We start from the raw sequence: 19412 nt of genomic DNA, 5'->3' as shown, positions 1-19412 counted from the left end.
ATTAATAACATGATTACAAAAATTATTATCATTAATATAGTTTATATTATTATTACCATTACTAGTATTATCAATAGGTATTATTATTATTATTATTATTATTATTATTATTATTATTATTATTATTATTATTATTATTATTATTATTATTATTATTATTATTATTATTATTATTATCAATATTATGAATTAAATCAGATTATTAGTAATATAAGGTTTACGAATTAATATTATAGAAGCTTTGGTAATTAGTTTAGAAATTTAACACTAAGCTTATGATTTTTATGACTTTGAATATAAAAGTTTAATGATATTGTTAGGATTATGGATATAGGAATCTTGAATATACATATTATTATGAAAATGATACAAACCATTATTTATTACATTAATATTAGTATTAATATAATTGTTAGTATTATTATTATTATGTTATTATTATTATTATTATCAGTATTAGCTATATCATTATTATTAAAGTTTTATTGACATTGCTAAGGTTATAAGTATAAAAATAAAGATTATCTATATAAAGATATATTCAATACATATAACCTAACTATATTAATAATTCTTTATGTAAATTGAAAATATATAAATAAATAATGAAACTTATAAACTATTAAATATAACAATTACATCACTAATAATAATATATAAATTGTTCGATTACAACTATGTATATTAATAAATATATAAATGATATAGGTTTGTGAATCCGAGGCCAACCCTGCATTGTTCAATATCGTCATATGTATTTTTACTACAAAATACAGTATTGTGAGTTTCATTTGCTCCCTTTTTAAATGCTTTTGCAATATATATTTTTGGGACTGAGAATACATGCACTGTTTTATAAATGTTTTATGAAATAGACAGAAGTAAACGAAACTACATTCTATGGCTGGATTATTAAACCGAATATGCCCTTTTTTAGTCTGGTAATCTAAGAATTAGGGAACAGACACCCTAATTGACGCGAATCCTAAAGATAGATCTATTGGGCCCAACAAGCCCCATCCAAAGTACCGTATGCTTTAGTACTTCGAATTTATCATGTCCGAAGGGAGTCCCGGAATGATGGGGATATTCTATATGCATCTTGTTAAGGTCGGTTACCAGGTGTTCACCATATGAATGATTTTTATCTCTATGCAGTTTGCGAAATGCCTGATATGAGATTATGTTTATGAAAAACTGAAATATGAAATCTTGTGGTCTATTAAAATGATGGAAATGATTGTTTATGATAAACTAATGAACTCACCAACCTTTTGGTTGACACTTTAAAGCATGTTTATTCTCATGTATGAAAGAAATCTTCCGCTGTGCATTTGCTCATGATAATGCTAAAAACGAACATATATTTCATAGCATTATTCCTCAAGAAAGACAAGCTTTTAGTTGCAATTGTTCTATTTACAAGTGATATTCGTTTGTATAATAAAAGGTGAAGACAAAAGACAGATTCGACGAATTTTAGACGCAAACGACCAAAAAGCTCAAAAGTACAAAAGACAATAAAAAAGGTTCCAATTATTGATAAGAAACGTCTCGAAATTACAAAAGTACAAGATTCAAAACGCAAAGTACAAGATATTAAATTGTACGCAAGGACGTTCGAAAATCCGGAACCGGGACCAGAGTCAACTCTTAACGCTCGACGCAACGGACTAAAAATTACAAGTTAACTATGTATATAAATATAATATAATATATAATTAATTATATTAATTATATATATATTATATTTATAAATAAAAAACCGTCGGCAGAGAAAAACTCCAAGGACTGAGCTGTAAAAGTAACCTCCGCGACTCGCGGAGTTTGAAGAGGTTTTCACCGCGAGTCGCGGAGACCCAAAATGAAAAAATGCCTATAAAGCCAACCGAATTCTGAACGCAAAAAATATATTTTTCTTCTCTTATCATACGTAAAATTTATATATATATATATATAATTTATATTTTAATTTTAATTTTAATTCTAATAATAAGGGTATGTTAGCGAATGTTGTAAGGGTGTAAGTCGAAATTCTGTCCGTGTAACGCTACGCTATTTTTAATCATTGTAAGTTATGTTCAACCTTTTTACATTAATGTCTCGTAGCTAAGTTATTATTATGCTTATTTAAAACGAAGTAATCATGATGTTGGGCTAATTACTAAAATTGGGTAATTGGGCTTTGTACCATAATTGGGGTTTGGACAAAAGAACGACACTTGTGGAAATTAGACTATGGGCTATTAATGGGCTTTATATTTGTTTAACTAAATGAAAGTTTGTTAATGTTAATATAAAGATTTACAATTGGGCGTCCCTATAAATTACCATATACACTCGATCGGACACGATGGGCGGGGTATTTATATGTACGCATAATCGTTCATTTAACCGGACACGGGAATGGATTAATAGCCACTAGAATAATTAAAACAGGGGTGAAATTACATTCAAGGGTAATTGGTGTAATTGTTAACAAAGTAGTAAAACCTTGGTTTACACGCAGTCGATAACCTGGTGTATTCATTAAACAAAGTATTAAAACCTTGTTACAATTCGAATCCCCAATTAGTTGGAATATTTAACTTCGGGTATAATAATAATTTGACGAGGACACTCGCACTTTATATTTATGACTGATGGACTGTTATGGACAAAAACCAGACGAACATATTAAATAATCCAGGACAAAGGACAATTAACCCATGGGCATAAAACTAAAATCAACACGTCAAACATCATGATTACGGAAGTTTAAATAAGCATAATTCTTTTATTTCATATTTAATTTCCTTTATTTTATATTTAATTGCACTTTTAATTATCGTACTTTTTAATTATCGCAAGTTTATTTTATCGCACTTTTATTATTCGCAATTTCATTATCGTTATTTACTTTACGCTTTAATTTAAGTCTTGTATTTATTTTATATTTTACATTAGGTTTTAACTGCGACTAAAGTCTTAAAATCGACAAACCGGTCATTAAACGGTAAAAACCCCCCTTTTATAATAATAATATTACTTATATATATATTTGTATTTTTATAAAAGTAAACTAATATAGCGTTGAGCTTTGTTTAAAGATTTCCCTGTGGAACGAACCGGACTTACTAAAAACTACACTACTTTACGATTAGGTACACTGCCTATAAGTGTTGTAGCAAGGTTTTAGTATATCCATTCTATAAATAAATAAATATCTTGTGTAAAATTGTATCGTATTTAATAGTGTTTTCTGCTAAAATTAATAACTATTTTATATACACCTCGCATAACATCAAGTATTTTTGGCGCCGCTGCCGGGGACACTCTTAAACGCCGGAAGCGTAACGCTAATATATAAAAAAAAAGGGATTTTTTTTGTTTACTTTTATTAAAATTCGTTTTTGTAAAAATACGTTTTAATTATTCAAAAATATAAAAAGAAAAACAAAAATATAAGTATTTTTAAGATTTTGTTAAATATTTAAGTTTTATAAGTTTCTTTATTTTTATTTTAGTTTATAAAAAATATAAGTTTTATTAACTATCTTTTATTTATAGAAAAAAAAAAACAGAAAACAGATATAAAGAAAAAAAAAAAAAAAATAAAGAAAAAACGCGTCGAATTTAAAGCTGTCATCTGAATTCTGGAACCCCGCGACTCGCGGGGTTTTCTGCATTAATTACCGCGACTCGCGGAGCTTCTCTGACACGCGAACAGAAACCCTAATCCTGCATTAATTACGATTATTAATTATTTATTATTATTATTTAACCCTAATTATTATTATTATTATTATTAGTTTTATTTTTACTTTTACTTTTTATTTATATATTTTAGTTAAATTAGTTTTATTAAATTGTAAAATTAGTAGTTTTATTAAATAAAAAATATAAAAATAATATTTTTATAAAAATTGTAATTTTTACAACTTTTTGTATATTTTTATATTTTGTCCCTTTTTAATCGTTGTAGCATAACTTTTGTATTTTTAGCTCATATTTAATTTTAAACTTAGTTTTTGCTATAGTCATTTTTTACTCCTAGATTTTTAGGCTTTGCCGTAGAATTCCTTAAGTGCTTTTTCTTTAGACTAAGATTTAGGTGCTTTAGAATTTTGCGACGCCTTTTTAAGTTTTAGTTTCTTTTTAAGTTATTTCCATTTGGTATTTAGTTTTTCCTGTAAGCTTTAATATTTTTAGACACCTTTTACTATCTATCAATTATCATTCCAATTAGTAATTTCAATTTGCGATTATAATTTTAAGTTAGTTGTAGTAATAAGGTTAGGTTAGTCAAGTATTTTTAAGTTTTTATAAGTTTCTTTTATTTTTCCGTCACCTTTTATTTTTCAACCATTTTTTCTTTTTCTACCTTTTTCGACGAACTCTTTTTCTCTCTTATTTCTCGCTATTCTAGTTTTAGGACATAGATTTTTATTCTACTTCTTATCTAAATTTCTTAAAATTACGAAAATTTATTTTAAGTGGTTAAATTAATAGACATCAAAATTTTCTGGTTCGTAGTAATAGTTGGATTTGTACGTGGACCGGGTTATTGGAGCCAAACAGTCCTCAATTATATTGAGACCAAACGAATCCTGCCCCTCTGCTGCATCTTTTGGCTATTCGAAACGTGGGCAAAATCAGAAAAGTCTATTAATTGGATAACTTATTATAATTTTTCTTTCCTTTTAAAAACTAATAGGATATTCAGTGAATGCACCGAGCAAGACGTTCATCACCTTTTGTACGTTCACCACCTGTAACTAGATCAAGACATTTAGCAAATATAACCGCCGTTGATTTTTCTTTAGAATCGTCATCCAGTCAACCAAGTACTTCAGTTCAAATTTCCGATAATCCATTTTTTGAACCCAACCTCACAATTGAGAATCCGGAAAATATTCAGGAACGGTTCGTAGATCCTGAACCATTAAACTTTCCTCCGGAACCACCAATCATTCAAACAGAGATTGTTGAGGAACGAACCATTAAATCAGAATCATCTAGTGATACCGATTCAACAAATTCAATTATGGAGAATCTGGAACCTTTAAGTATGGAAGACCGAATGAGAGCTAAACGCACTGGCCAAGGTCACGCAATTACTCATCCAGACATTAATGCGCCAGATTATGAAATCAAAGGACAAATTTTACACATGGTGACTAATCAATGCCAATTTAGTGGTGCGCCGAAGGAAGATCCAAATGAACATCTACGTATCTTTAATAGGATCTGCACACTATTTAAAATCCGAGAAGTGGAGGATGAACAGATATATCTCATGTTATTTCCCTGGACTTTAAAGGGAGAAGCCAAAGATTGGTTGGAATCGTTACCTGAAGGGGCGATCGATACATGGGATGTTTTAGTTGAAAAATTTCTTAAACAATTCTTTCCTGCATCTAAAGCCGTAAGACTTCAAGCAGAAATTGTTACGTTCACACAGAAGCCAAATGAAACTCTATATGAGGCGTGGACAAGATATGGAAAGTTATTAAGAGGATGTCCGCAACATGGTTTAGACACCTGTCAAATAGTACAAATATTCTACCAAGGATGCGACATCACTACAAGAAAAGACATAGATATAGCAGCTGGTGGTTCTATTATGAAGAAAACCGAAACTGATGCTTACAAAATTATTGATAATACTGCTTCCCACTCACATGAGTGGCACCAAGAAAAAGACATCATTAGATCATCTAAAGCAGCTAGAGCCGATTCTAGCCATGACTTAGATTCCATTTCCGCAAAGATAGATGCTGTGGAGAGACGAATGGAAAAGATGACTAAGGATATTCACTCAATACGAATTAGTTGTGAGCAGTGTGGAGGACCACATTTGACAAAAGATTGTCTCAGTATTGAATTAACAATGGAACAAAGAGAGAATATTTCATACATAAACCAAAGGCCTGGAAATAATTATCAGAATAATTATCAACCGCCAAGACCGATTTACAATCAAAACCAGAATTATAACCGAAATATTCCATACAACAACCAACAAGGTCCTAGCAATCAACAAGTATCCAATAATACTTATAATCAGCAAAGACCTAATTTTCAAAACAAACCACCACAACAAACCGATGATAAAAAGCCGAATTTAGAAGATATGATGACGAAGCTAGTTGAAACTCAAACGCAGTTTTTCACATCTCAAAAACAAACTAATGAACAAAATGCTCAAGCATTTAGAAATCAACAAGCTTCTATTCAAAATCTGGAACAAGAAGTAAGTAACCTAGCAAGGTTAATAGGTGAAAGAAAACCGGGAAGTCTACCTAGTGATACAAATGCTAACCCCCGGAATGAAACAGCTAAAGCTATTACCACAAGAAGTGGTACAACACTTAAACCACCTGAAATACCTGTAACTTCTGATGAAACTATTCCTACTCCACAAGAACCACAACCTGATCAAGATAAGGAAAAAGAACCGGTAGTTGAAAAGGTTAATGAAGATAACACAGTTAAGGATAAACCTTATGTTAAACCATACCAACCACCACTTCCTTACCCGAGTAAAATGAAGAAAGAAAAACTTGAAGCCGAGCAATCCAAATTCTTGGATATGTTTAAACAGATAAATGTAAATCTTCCTTTCATTGATGTGATTTCAGGAATGCCTAGATATGCTAAATTCTTGAAAGATCTAATCTCAAATAGAAAGAAAATTGAAGAACTCTCGGCTGTTACTATGAATGCTAATTGTTCAGCAGTGCTGTTGAATAAGATACCAGAAAAATTATCTGATCCAGGAAGTTTCACAATTCCATGTTTTCTGGGTAGTCTTAGTTCAATAGAAGCATTGGCAGACTTAGGTGCTAGTATAAATCTAATGCCGTATTCACTATACGCTAAACTTGACCTTGGAGAATTGAAACCAACCAGAATAAGCATACAACTAGCCGATAGATCAATAAAATATCCTAGAGGGATAATGGAGAACATGCTAGTTAAAGTTGGTACTTTAGTATTTCCAGTAGATTTTGTTGTTTTGGACATGGAAGAAGATTCTCAAGTTCCTCTCATATTAGGAAGACCATTCTTAAACACGGCTAAAGCAATGATAGACGTGTTCGGTAAGAAACTGACCCTAAGAATAGAGGATGAGAGTGTTACCTTTTCAGTTGATAGAGCAATGCAACAACCACAATCTGCAGATGATACATGTTATTATATTCAAACTATAGATGCACATGCAGAATTATTAGAAGAATTTCCAGAATTACAAGGAACAGGAGAATGTTCTTTAGGAGAAGGTAATGAACCAATTGATGAAGCTGAAATGTTAGCTACACTAATAGCTAATGGATATGAACCAACAACAGAAGAAATTCAAATGCTAAAAGAAGAAGACAGATATCGATATAAATCATCGATAGAAGAACCTCCGAAATTAGAGTTAAAGCCACTTCCAAACCATTTGGAATATGCTTATTTACATGGTGAATCTGAATTACCTGTAATAATATCGTCTTCTCTTACTGAAAATGAGAAATCACAACTCATTTCTGTGTTGAAAGCTCATAAACCAGCCATTGCATGGAAGATTCATGATACTAAAGGAATAAGTCCTTCGTATTGTACACATAAAATCCTTATGGAAGAAGGTCATAAAACGTATGTGCAACGCCAACGAAGACTAAATCCTAATATGCAAGATGTAGTTAAGAAAGAGATTATTAAACTGCTAGATGCAGGTTTGATTTATCCAATCTCTGATAGTCCATGGGTAAGCCCAGTTCAATGCGTACCTAAGAAGGGTGGCATGACTGTCATTACAAATGAGAAAAATGAGCTTATTCCTACTAGGACTGTAACAGGATGGCGTGTATGTATTGATTATAGAAAATTAAATGACGCCACCAGAAAAGATCACTTTCCCTTACCTTTCATAGATCAAATGTTGGAAAGATTAGCCGGAAATAGTTACTATTGTTTTCTAGATGGATTTTCCGGATATTTTCAAATTCCAATAGCACCCGAAGATCAAGAGAAAACCACATTCACGTGCCCTTATGGTACTTTTGCTTACAAACGCATGCCATTTGGACTTTGCAACGCCCCTGCAACCTTTCAAAGATGCATGATGGCGATTTTTCACGACATGATAGAAGAATGCATGGAAGTATTCATGGATGACTTTTCAGTCTTCGGTGATACATTTAAATCATGTCTAGTTAATCTGGAATGAATGCTAATTAGATGCGAAAAATCAAATCTAGTACTTAATTGGGAGAAATGCCATTTCATGGTTAAAGAAGGCATCGTTCTTGGACATAAAATTTCAAAAGAAGGAATTGAAGTGGATAGAGCTAAAGTAGATGTAATTGCTAAACTTCCACATCCCACCAATGTTAGAGGAGTTAGGAGTTTTCTAGGGCATGCCGGTTTTTACCGACGTTTTATAAAAGATTTTTCTAAAATTGCCACTCCTATGAATAAACTCCTAGAAAAGGATGTGTCATTCATCTTTTCAGATGAGTGCATCAAATCTTTTAATATTCTTAAAGAAAAACTCACTAATGCGCCGATCATGATAACACCAAATTGGAATCTACCATTTGAACTAATGTGCGATGCAAGTGATTTTGCAATGGGAGCCGTTTTAGGACAAAGGATTGAAAAACGATTTCAACCTATATATTATGCTAGTAAGACGTTACAAGGAGCACAAACGAACTATACAACTACTGAAAAAGAACTCCTTGCTATTGTCTTTGCTTTTGACAAATTTCGATCATATCTCGTTCTAGCAAAAACGGTGGTCTATACCGACCATTCTGCTCTTAGATACCTATTTTCAAAACAAGATGCTAAACCAAGATTAATCCGTTGGATCTTACTCTTACAAGAGTTTGATATTGAAATCCGAGATAAAAGAGGAGCAGAAAATCTCGCCGCTGATCATCTTTCTCGTCTTGAAAATCCCGAATTAGAAGTTCTAAATGAATCGGCCATACAAGACAACTTTCCTGATGAATATCTATTGAAGATAGATTATAAAGAAATCCCATGGTTTGCAGACTATGCAAACTACTTAGTTTGTGGATTCCTTGAAAAAGGATTATCGTACCAAAGACGAAAGAAATTCTTCAGTGATATAAAACACTATTTCTGGGAAGATCCACATTTGTTTAAAAGTTGTCCCGATGGAATAATACGCCGATGTGTATTTGGAGATGAAGCTAGTAAAATTTTAAACCATTGTCACACAGGACCAACAGGAGGGCATTATGGGCCTCAACTAACAGCAAGAAAAGTTTATGAAGCTGGATTCTATTGGCCTACAATTTACAAAGACGCACACCTTCTTTGCAAATCCTGTGATGCATGTCAAAGGGCCGGAAAAATAAGTCAACGTGATGAAATGCCACAAAATGTCATCCAAGTATGTGAAGTATTTGACATTTGGGGTATTGACTTTATGGGTCCATTTCCAAAATCTAATAATAATCTATATATACTCGTAGCCATTGATTATGTATCTAAATGGGCGGAAGCACAAGCTCTCCCAACTAACGATGCACGAGTTGTAGTCAACTTTTTAAAACGCCTTTTTGCAAGGTTTGGAACACCGAAAGCTTTAATAAGTGATCGGGGTACTCATTTATGTAATAATCAACTTGAGAAAGTTCTTAAAAGATATGGAGTAACTCATAAAATCTCCACCGCATATCATCCACAAAGAAGTGGACAAGTTGAAAATACCAACCGAGCTTTAAAACGTATTCTAGAGAAAACCGTAGGATCAAATCCGAAGGAATGGTCCATTAAATTGGAGGATGCACTCTGGGCTTTTAGAACAGCCTACAAAACTCCAATTGGAACCACACCTTTTAGACTTGTTTATGGAAAAGCATGTCATCTTCCAGTAGAAATTGAACACAAAGCATTTTGGGCTTTGAAAACATGTAATCTTGATTTACATGAAGCCGGACATCTACGATTAAGTCAACTAAACGAATTAGAAGAATTAAGACATGAAGCATACGAAAATTCGTTAATCTATAAAGAAAGAACGAAGAAATGGCATGATAAAAGAATCAGAAGTTCAAAAGAATTTAAAGAAGGAGACAGAGTTCTTCTTTTCAATTCACGATTCAAGCTATTTCCTGGAAAATTGAAATCAAGATGGTCTGGACCATTCATAGTCAAAAGAGTTTTCCCATACGGAACGATAGAATTAATAAATTCAAATGGGATGGAATTTAAAGTTAATGGTCACAGAGTTAAACATTACATACATGGTCCGATGGAAGTCGACAACGAAGTTAATCACAATTTCGACACCACAGCTAACTAAGTGTGGGGAGAATCAAGTCTTTAAAGGATAATATGTATTTCTGTTAGAGTTAGATTGTCTGTTTTCGTGTAGTTCTCGAAAATGGAACCCGAATGGTCTTTCCCTAGCAGACCCTAAAGAACTAGTCTTCTCCCCTCATTCTGAATTTGTATTTTTTAGGTTTTTACAAAATGAAGACTGCCTGTGAACTAAACCATGGTCTAATGCTACACGCTTTGATCACTAAACGTAATAATGACATACTACCGAGTGAAATAGTATCAGTAATCAGAGAAAGAATGGACGGAGTTAGAAAAGAATCCAGATGCGAAGATAATAAGTTACAATTTGGTAAAGGAAAATCAAAATCCACAGCGAAAAGAAGAGCACGACACCTAGAACGATGTCATAAATGCGGAAAATGGTCACATGGAGGTAAATGTTCAAATAATCAAACCTATTCAAATACCGAATTTGTTACTTTATGCAGAGACGGACCGTTCATATGTTTAGAAGAAAAGATACTGAATGCTCGAGGTTATGCCTATGTAGCCATGGAAAACCAATTAAACCGACTATCTTATGAATGGGATAGATCATATAACTAAGAAATCTATTTCACAGGTATGTCTGTACAGTTTTTATTTTTATTTTTATTTTTAACCTTTTGATAATAAACGCTAATTTGTTCGCTAAAAAGTATTAAATTGGTATTAAATAAAATTAGGTTTGGCAACCGAAATTATTGATATCATTCAAAAATTTATTACATCACTGCGAAATTTAACGTTTATTCTTAAGGTATAAATATCTTTAATCAATCAACCCAAAATATTTCAAAAATTCGTCATGAGTTAAATTAGGTCTTGGAACCAAAATTACTTTACCGAAAAGAGGGGCGCATATTTTTGATAATATTTGATTGATTAAAGTGGGATAAAAAGCCAAAAAGATTTTTTTATTTTTACCATGTTTTTAAAATTAATATTTAAATCTTAAATTAATATTGTAAATTTTGTAAAAACAATATATTTAAAATTGTAAATATTTGAAAAATTAATATAAGTTTGGTATGAATTTATAATATGAATTTTTAAATTAAGTTTGGTGTGAATTTTTAATTTTTAAAATATTAATTTTTAATTTTATGCATTTCAAATTTTAAGTTTGGTGTGAATTTTTAATAATAATTTTGAATTTTATATTTAAGTTGTGTAAATTTAAAAACAAAAATTTACTTTATCTCATTAAGTTAAGAATATGATTTTTAAAATTCGTCGTAAGTTGAAGACTAGGTCTTTGAACCGAAATTACTTTACCCGAGGGAGGGACGAGAACTTTTATTATCATTATTTTTAATCTTATTGAATTAGAGTATGCCAAAAACATTAAAAAACTCAAAAATCTTAGCTTTTAAAACAATCGCTACTAAAAGACAAATTTTAAAATTTTGTCGAGGGACGGACTAGGACATCGATCTGAAACGACCTCGTCCTAAATAACAAGGGAAACAAAATTTTAAAATTAATTACTAAATTGTTTTAATAAGTTAATGATTATAAAAAAAAAAAAAAAAATACCAAACTCCGCGACTCGTGGAGTTTGGAGGGTAAATCTCCGCGACTCGCGGAGGTACCGAAAATCAGAAAAAAAATAAAAAGAGCTGAACGATCAGTACACTCCACAACTCAAAAACACAGCGAATTTCACAGCGAAAAAACCCCGAAAAACCACCCAAAAACACCCCAAAAATCCCAATTTTTAACCGTTAATCACCAAATCTTTTACTAAAATCATGTTGAGAAGGATGCTATCTAAGAATTACTCAAGAAAAACGGTAAATTTCTACACCTAAACACCATTTAATCCGAAATTTGGTGTTCTTGAGCTATTTTTTCCCCAATTTGATTTTGATGCTTTTTAGTGTAATTAGGCTTAAATTGTTTATGTATTATGCTTGTATAACCTAGATTGATGCTGTTTAACATGATTAGAAGCCTTAAACTTCAAATTTTGAGTAATCTAGGGTTTGTGTTCTTGAGCAAATTTGGGGCTTTTTGATATAAACAGGTTATGGCCGATTTTTGTCATGAATTGTTGCTAAATTGAGTAGTGTAACATGTCTAGGTAGTTAAATGATCCAAACTTTGAGCCTAAACATGATTTTGAGAATTAAAGTGGACTTTTTCAAGTCTAAAATTCATGAACTTGATTTTTGAAAGATAATGCCATTTGAGACTTGTTTAATTGCTAGTAATGATTATTTTGACATGTTATTTGAGTTGAATGCTTATGAACTTGGCGAACATTTTCGTATATGCTTATTTGAAAAAGTGTAGATTTGATAAAAATGTGAAAATAAGCTTAAGTTTGATATAAATTGATAATGTCATTGTAATTATTTTGATTGATGATTTTGCTGACACTAATGCATATTTGGATGCACAAAAATTGTGTTTGATGTGTTTTGCAGAATGAAAGGGGTGAATCTTCATCCCAAGCCCGCAATGCTCCTGCTGAGAATTTGGAACAACAGGAGGTGGATAACTACTACAAGCAGGATGTACCTCATCCAGTCATGACCTTTTCCGATATGCACTTGGAAGAGTTGCACCCGAACCTGAGATTTGACAGACTTTGGATAGATTATCCAAAATATCAAAGGGGTTTGCATACTCTTCATTCTAAGGTTGTTGAGGTACCAAGGGTCATAGAATGGGGACCCTTAGAAGCTGTAGAATTGGCCGGGCCAATTAGGGAATTACTTGTACAGAGGTATGGTAATTCTTCTTTTAATGACTGGGTATGTTTATTCACCATACGTAGACCTGTATATAAAGTATGGTGTGAAGAATTGTTATGTAGTATAGAGTTGAATGATCGGGTAGCTAGTTTAACCGATCGTTCTTTTATTAGATTTTTGTTAGGCGGTTCGATGCGCCACATGTCTTTACTGGACATGGCTCAGGCTTTACGTATATATACGCCTGAGGAGTTAGCGTCTGCCAATTGTAGAGGATTGATACTAAACGGTAGAAAGATAGATGAAAATTTTGATACACACGGTGTGTGGAGTCAAATGACAAGCCATCACCGTTTCAAAGGGGGAAATTACTCTTATTTGGATATAGATAGAGCCGAATTAAGAGTGATACATAGGTTTTTAGCTAATTCGATTACACAAAGGGGTAAAAACAAGGAAAAAGTAAATGAACAGGATTTGTTTTACCATATGTGTATTCGAGACCCACAAAGCGCTGTAAGTATACCATATTGTGTGGGTTATTATTTATCAGCTATGGTTCGGGGGATGCGACCACATAGCATAATAGGAGGTGGTATTTTTATTACTTTGATTGGTGAATATCTCGGTGTGGATATAAGTCGGGGGGGATTATTACTAGAAGAGCCGGAACCCCGCGATACTATAGGTTTAAATGTATACCATGGTGCGAAAGTTTTGAAGAGGCGAAATAACGCCGCAGTACGATACCATGGTAGACATCCACAGGTGGAGAGAAACCAGCAACAAGGTAATGTAGGAGGGGGGAATGAGATGCAAGAAATGCATAGGTTTATAGCTTCTCAGGAATACGAAAATGCTAGACAGAGAGCATTTGAAGATTGGCAAGTTCATCAGAACCAGATCATAGCTCATTGCCAACATATAGGTAGAAACTATATTCCTACACCGAAACCCATCTTCCCTCCTTGGTCTATAGAGATGCAGCCACCATATCCTACGTATGACCCTGCCGAAGCATTCTATAGCACTTATGGTTATGCCTGGAACCCCTATTGGTACCAATATCATCCTTAGTTTACTTATTTTTTATTTATTTTGTAATTTGTAATTATTGATACGTTTAATACTTTTGTTAATATTGTAATCATTTTAATTATCTAACTTTTATTCTTAGATTTTAATAATTTTTGAATGTGGGGTAATATACCAAACTTCAAAAATATGTATATATGTTTGCAGTTTATCTTATGTACACAACAGGGTAAAACAACGCATTTTCAAAGACTGGCATTAAGTTCAGCAAAAGCAACTAATTTTGACGACAAGATGCAAAATATATGTGAAATAACAACAAGACGGAATGAACAAATGATGTGCACCATTTATCATTCAGCAAACAAACGCCAATATATTTGGAAACTTTGGTAAAAATTTAATCATTTTCACACAAATCACCCTCAATAATTTAAATTGTTACTGATTTCTTGCAAATGAGGGCATTGCAAGATCTTAAGTGTGGGAAGGGGTTAAATTCTTTCGGATTTTAAAATTTTTATCTTAAACACTTGGTTACCATTAAAAATACTAGTAAAGCAGTAGTTGTATTAGAATCTAGTGCTCTCTGATAAAAAAGAACAGCCCTAGTCTTATATACTGACTAGCCAATTCTAGTAAAATTTTTCAAAATTTTCAATTAAATGAATTCAAAATCATGTTTATACATATTTATGAACGATAAAACTAGGTTTTAACACCGAAATTATTGTTACCTCGGAAAGGACATAAATTGAGAAACAAACCAAAATGTTAAAATTCATTTAAAATGGAATAGAGGACGATAAAAAGGAAAATAAAAGCCAAGTGTGGGAAAATTTACCAAGTTATCTTAAACATATGTCACATATATCTGTAACAAATAACTGAAAATACTTTTGCTTTGGACTAAACTAAACTGTTTTACCCGATGAAAGAAAAGAAAAGATGGATCTACACGATGAATCAATTCCATCATTAAAAGGAAGTAAAGTCTTCCGAAAAAGAAACGCGCTTCTTGATTTAGGTCATGAAGTTGTCGTCCAGACCAGCTGTAGGTTGACGAAAAATCTAGAAAAGTCATCACTAAAATCAGCAGGAAATCCACGGACCTCAGCATTAAACAGGGTCGCCAAGTGGTCAGATTTATCCTAACCATGAGAAGGATTTATCTCGTATAATGGGGGGGGCACCATGCAAATTAGCTGGATAAGACTAATGAATCAGATCCCCAGAAAGGATAATCTCCTTAAAGATTAAAAATCAGCTTTTAAGACTGATATTACTCAATCCTAGAGATTGACCTTAAAGATTGAGAATTACAAACTCATGGAATTCGATGATATCTAAACTCGAGCTTAAACGAGAAAATATTTTGATCAAAAATTACAAACCGATTTGTTTTCTGAAAACCCTATTTTCAATGCGTTCATTACCATTGAACGTAAAATCCTAGGAATTCACCTGGAATTCATTAGGTCACCTGAACTAAATCGGGTGTCAACCGTAAGAACGGTGGTTGCATAGTGGTCAAAGACAGGACCTTGTGCCAGACCGAAAAATTATAAGGGTGAGCTTTACTATTGCTCCTACCAAGGATAGTAATTGCGTCCGACACGTTATAGACCATAATCAAAAGCATGTCACGGGACATTGCCTTAACAGTTGCTTGTTCAAGGCTTTCCTTTACAACCGGACGGTAGTTTACCGAAAGGTAATATACGGGACAAGTAAACTGGACGTGTTGCTTTCCAAATACAAGGTTAGCAAGTGGGTGACACAAAACCGCAAGTTTTGAGCTAAAATTTTCAAATCTGAAACCCACCAAACCCACAAAAATATTTTGCAAACACCGGTAAAGGGTTATTCCGGAAAACTTATCTAGGGTAAAAACTAGATTTCAAAAGATCAAATGTTTTCATAAAGATCCAATTTCCTTAATGGATCTAAATTTTTATAGTCATGTGGGACTGTAAACCATATCGTTACTACCATTGTTTATACCGCCGTATAGAAATCACTGATGTACAAAGTGTGAAGAATAAAGAAGTGATTCTAGTATTTCAAGACAATATTGCTTGAGGACAAGCAACGCTCAAGTGTGGGAATATTTGATAATGCTAAAAACGAACATATATTTCATAGCATTATTCCTCAAGAAAGACAAGCTTTTAGTTGCAATTGTTCTATTTACAAGTGATATTCGTTTGTATAATAAAAGGTGAAGACAAAAGACAGATTCGACGAATTTTAGACGCAAACGACCAAAAAGCTCAAAAGTACAAAAGACAATAAAAAAGGTTCCAATTATTGATAAGAAACGTCTCGAAATTACAAAAGTACAAGATTCAAAACGCAAAGTACAAGATATTAAATTGTACGCAAGGACGTTCGAAAATCCGGAACCGGGACCAGAGTCAACTCTTAACGCTCGACGCAACGGACTAAAAATTACAAGTTAACTATGTATATAAATATAATATAATATATAATTAATTATATTAATTATATATATATTATATTTATAAATAAAAAACCGTCGGCAGAGAAAAACTCCAAGGACTGAGCTGTAAAAGTAACCTCCGTGACTCGCGGAGTTTGAAGAGGTTTTCACCGCGAGTCGCGAAGACCCAAAATGAAAAAATGCCTATAAAGCCAACCGAATTCTGAACGCAAAAAATATCTTTTTCTTCTCTTATCATACGTAAAATTTATATATATATATATAATTTATATTTTAATTTTAATTTTAATTCTAATAATAAGGGTATGTTAGCGAATGTTGTAAGGGTGTAAGTCGAAATTCTGTCCGTGTAACGCTACGCTATTTTTAATCATTGTAAGTTATGTTCAACCTTTTTACATTAATGTCTCGTAGCTAAGTTATTATTATGCTTATTTAAAACGAAGTAATCATGATGTTGGGCTAATTACTAAAATTGGGTAATTGGGCTTTGTACCATAATTGGGGTTTGGACAAAAGAACGACACTTGTGGAAATTAGACTATGGGCTATTAATGGGCTTTATATTTGTTTAACTAAATAAAAGTTTGTTAATGTTAATATAAAGATTTACAATTGGGCGTCCCTATAAATTACCATATACACTCGATCGGACACGATGGGCGGGGTATTTATATGTACGCATAATCGTTCATTTAACCGGACACGGGAATGGATTAATAGCCACTAGAATAATTAAAACAGGGGTGAAATTACATTCAAGGGTAATTGGTGTAATTGTTAACAAAGTAGTAAAACCTTGGTTTACACGCAGTCGATAACCTGGTGTATTCATTAAACAACGTATTAAAACCTTGTTACAATTCGAATCCCCAATTAGTTGGAATATTTAACTTCGGGTATAATAATAATTTGACGAGGACACTCGCACTTTATATTTATGACTGATGGACTGTTATGGACAAAAACCAGACGGACATATTAAATAATCCAGGACAAAGGACAATTAACCCATGGGCATAAAACTAAAATCAACACGTCAAACATCATGATTACGGAAGTTTAAATAAGCATAATTCTTTTATTTCATATTTAATTTCCTTTATTTTATATTTAATTGCACTTTTAATTATCGTACTTTTTAATTATCGCAAGTTTATTTTATCGCACTTTTATTATTCGCAATTTCATTATCGTTATTTACTTTACACTTTAATTTAAGTCTTGTATTTATTTTATATTTTACATTAGGTTTTAACTGCGACTAAAGTCTTAAAATCGACAAACCGGTCATTAAACGGTAAAAACTCCCCTTTTATAATAATAATATTACTTATATATATATATTTGTATTTTTATAAAAGTAAACTAATATAGCGTTGAGCTTTGTTTAAAGATTTCCCTGTGGAACGAACCGGACTTACTAAAAACTACACTACTTTACGATTAGGTACACTGCCTATAAGTGTTGTAGCAAGGTTTAAGTATATCCATTCTATAAATAAATAAATATCTTGTGTAAAATTGTATCGTATTTAATAGTGTTTTCTGCTAAAATTAATAACTATTTTATATACACCTCGCATAACATCAGCTCATTTTAGAGATATTACTTGGAGTCATTCATGACATATTTCAAAAGACGTTGCATTCGAGTCGTTGAGTTCATCAAGATTATTATTAAGTCAATTATAGTTGGATATATTATGAAATGGTATGCATGCCTGTCAACTTTCGATGTGATGAAAGTTTGTCTTTTAAAAACGAATGCAATGTTTGTAAAATGTATCATATAGAGGTCAAGTACCTCACGATGTAACCAAATGTAATGTATTCGTCCTTATGGATTAGGATGGGTCACGACATGTGGTATCCGAGCGGTGGTCTTAACGAACCAGGTCTTGCATTAGTATGTCTAACTGATAGTTATTTTGATGCATTAGTGGGTATGGACTTCGACCGTATCTGCATGTCAAAAGTTTTGTTTATCATTTAGTGTCGAAAATTATTTGCTTATCATCCTTAAAGTCTCGACACGTGTTATTGCAATTATTGCATAGATGGTGTACAGACAAATTTATATCCAATCACATTAGACCTTGTCTGACACGTTTCCTTAATTTCCTTCGTAATCTACTGGATCTCCTGTACCATATATAGATATTATATATAATCAGAATCTCATTCGATATCCGAAAATCATTTCATATCAAAATCCTTTAACTGATTGTGAGAGATGGATCCTACACCTAGTTTGGATTCCATTAGTTCCGGAAGCAATTTCGAAATGTATATTGAAGTAGACTCCAAAGTCAATGAACCTGAAGTGTCTCCACCGTTTAGCTATTTTTATTTCTGGAGGAAATGGGGGTGGGTCCGAGACTTACTTACTCGATGGAGGAATGAAGAAGGCGAACCCTACCGTGAACCAAACTTACCTCCTAACATCGGGGAAAATGATGTACTCATCGGTGAACCTATACGCAACACTGAAATGTCCCGTTCATATTGATTATAAACGTTCCATATTAATTGATTTCGTTGCGAGGTTTTGACCTCTATATGAGACGTTTTTCAAAGACTGCATTCATTTTTAAAACAACCATAACCTTTATTTTATCAATAAAGGTTTCAAAAGCATTACGTAGATTATCAAATAATGATAATCTAAAATATACTGTTTACACACGACCATTACATAATGGTTTACAATAGAAATATATTACATCGACATATGTTTCTTGAATGCAGTTTTTACACAATATCATACAAACATGGACTCCAAATCTTGTCCTTATTTTAGTATGCAACAGCGGAAGCTCTTAGTATTCACCTGAGAATAAACATGCTTTAAACTTCAACAAAAATGTTGGTGAGTT

This window comes from Rutidosis leptorrhynchoides, chromosome 4 (genome assembly GCF_046630445.1).
Source record: "Rutidosis leptorrhynchoides isolate AG116_Rl617_1_P2 chromosome 4, CSIRO_AGI_Rlap_v1, whole genome shotgun sequence".
NCBI lineage: Eukaryota > Viridiplantae > Streptophyta > Magnoliopsida > Asterales > Asteraceae > Rutidosis > Rutidosis leptorrhynchoides.
This window is presented reverse-complemented; position numbering follows the sequence as displayed.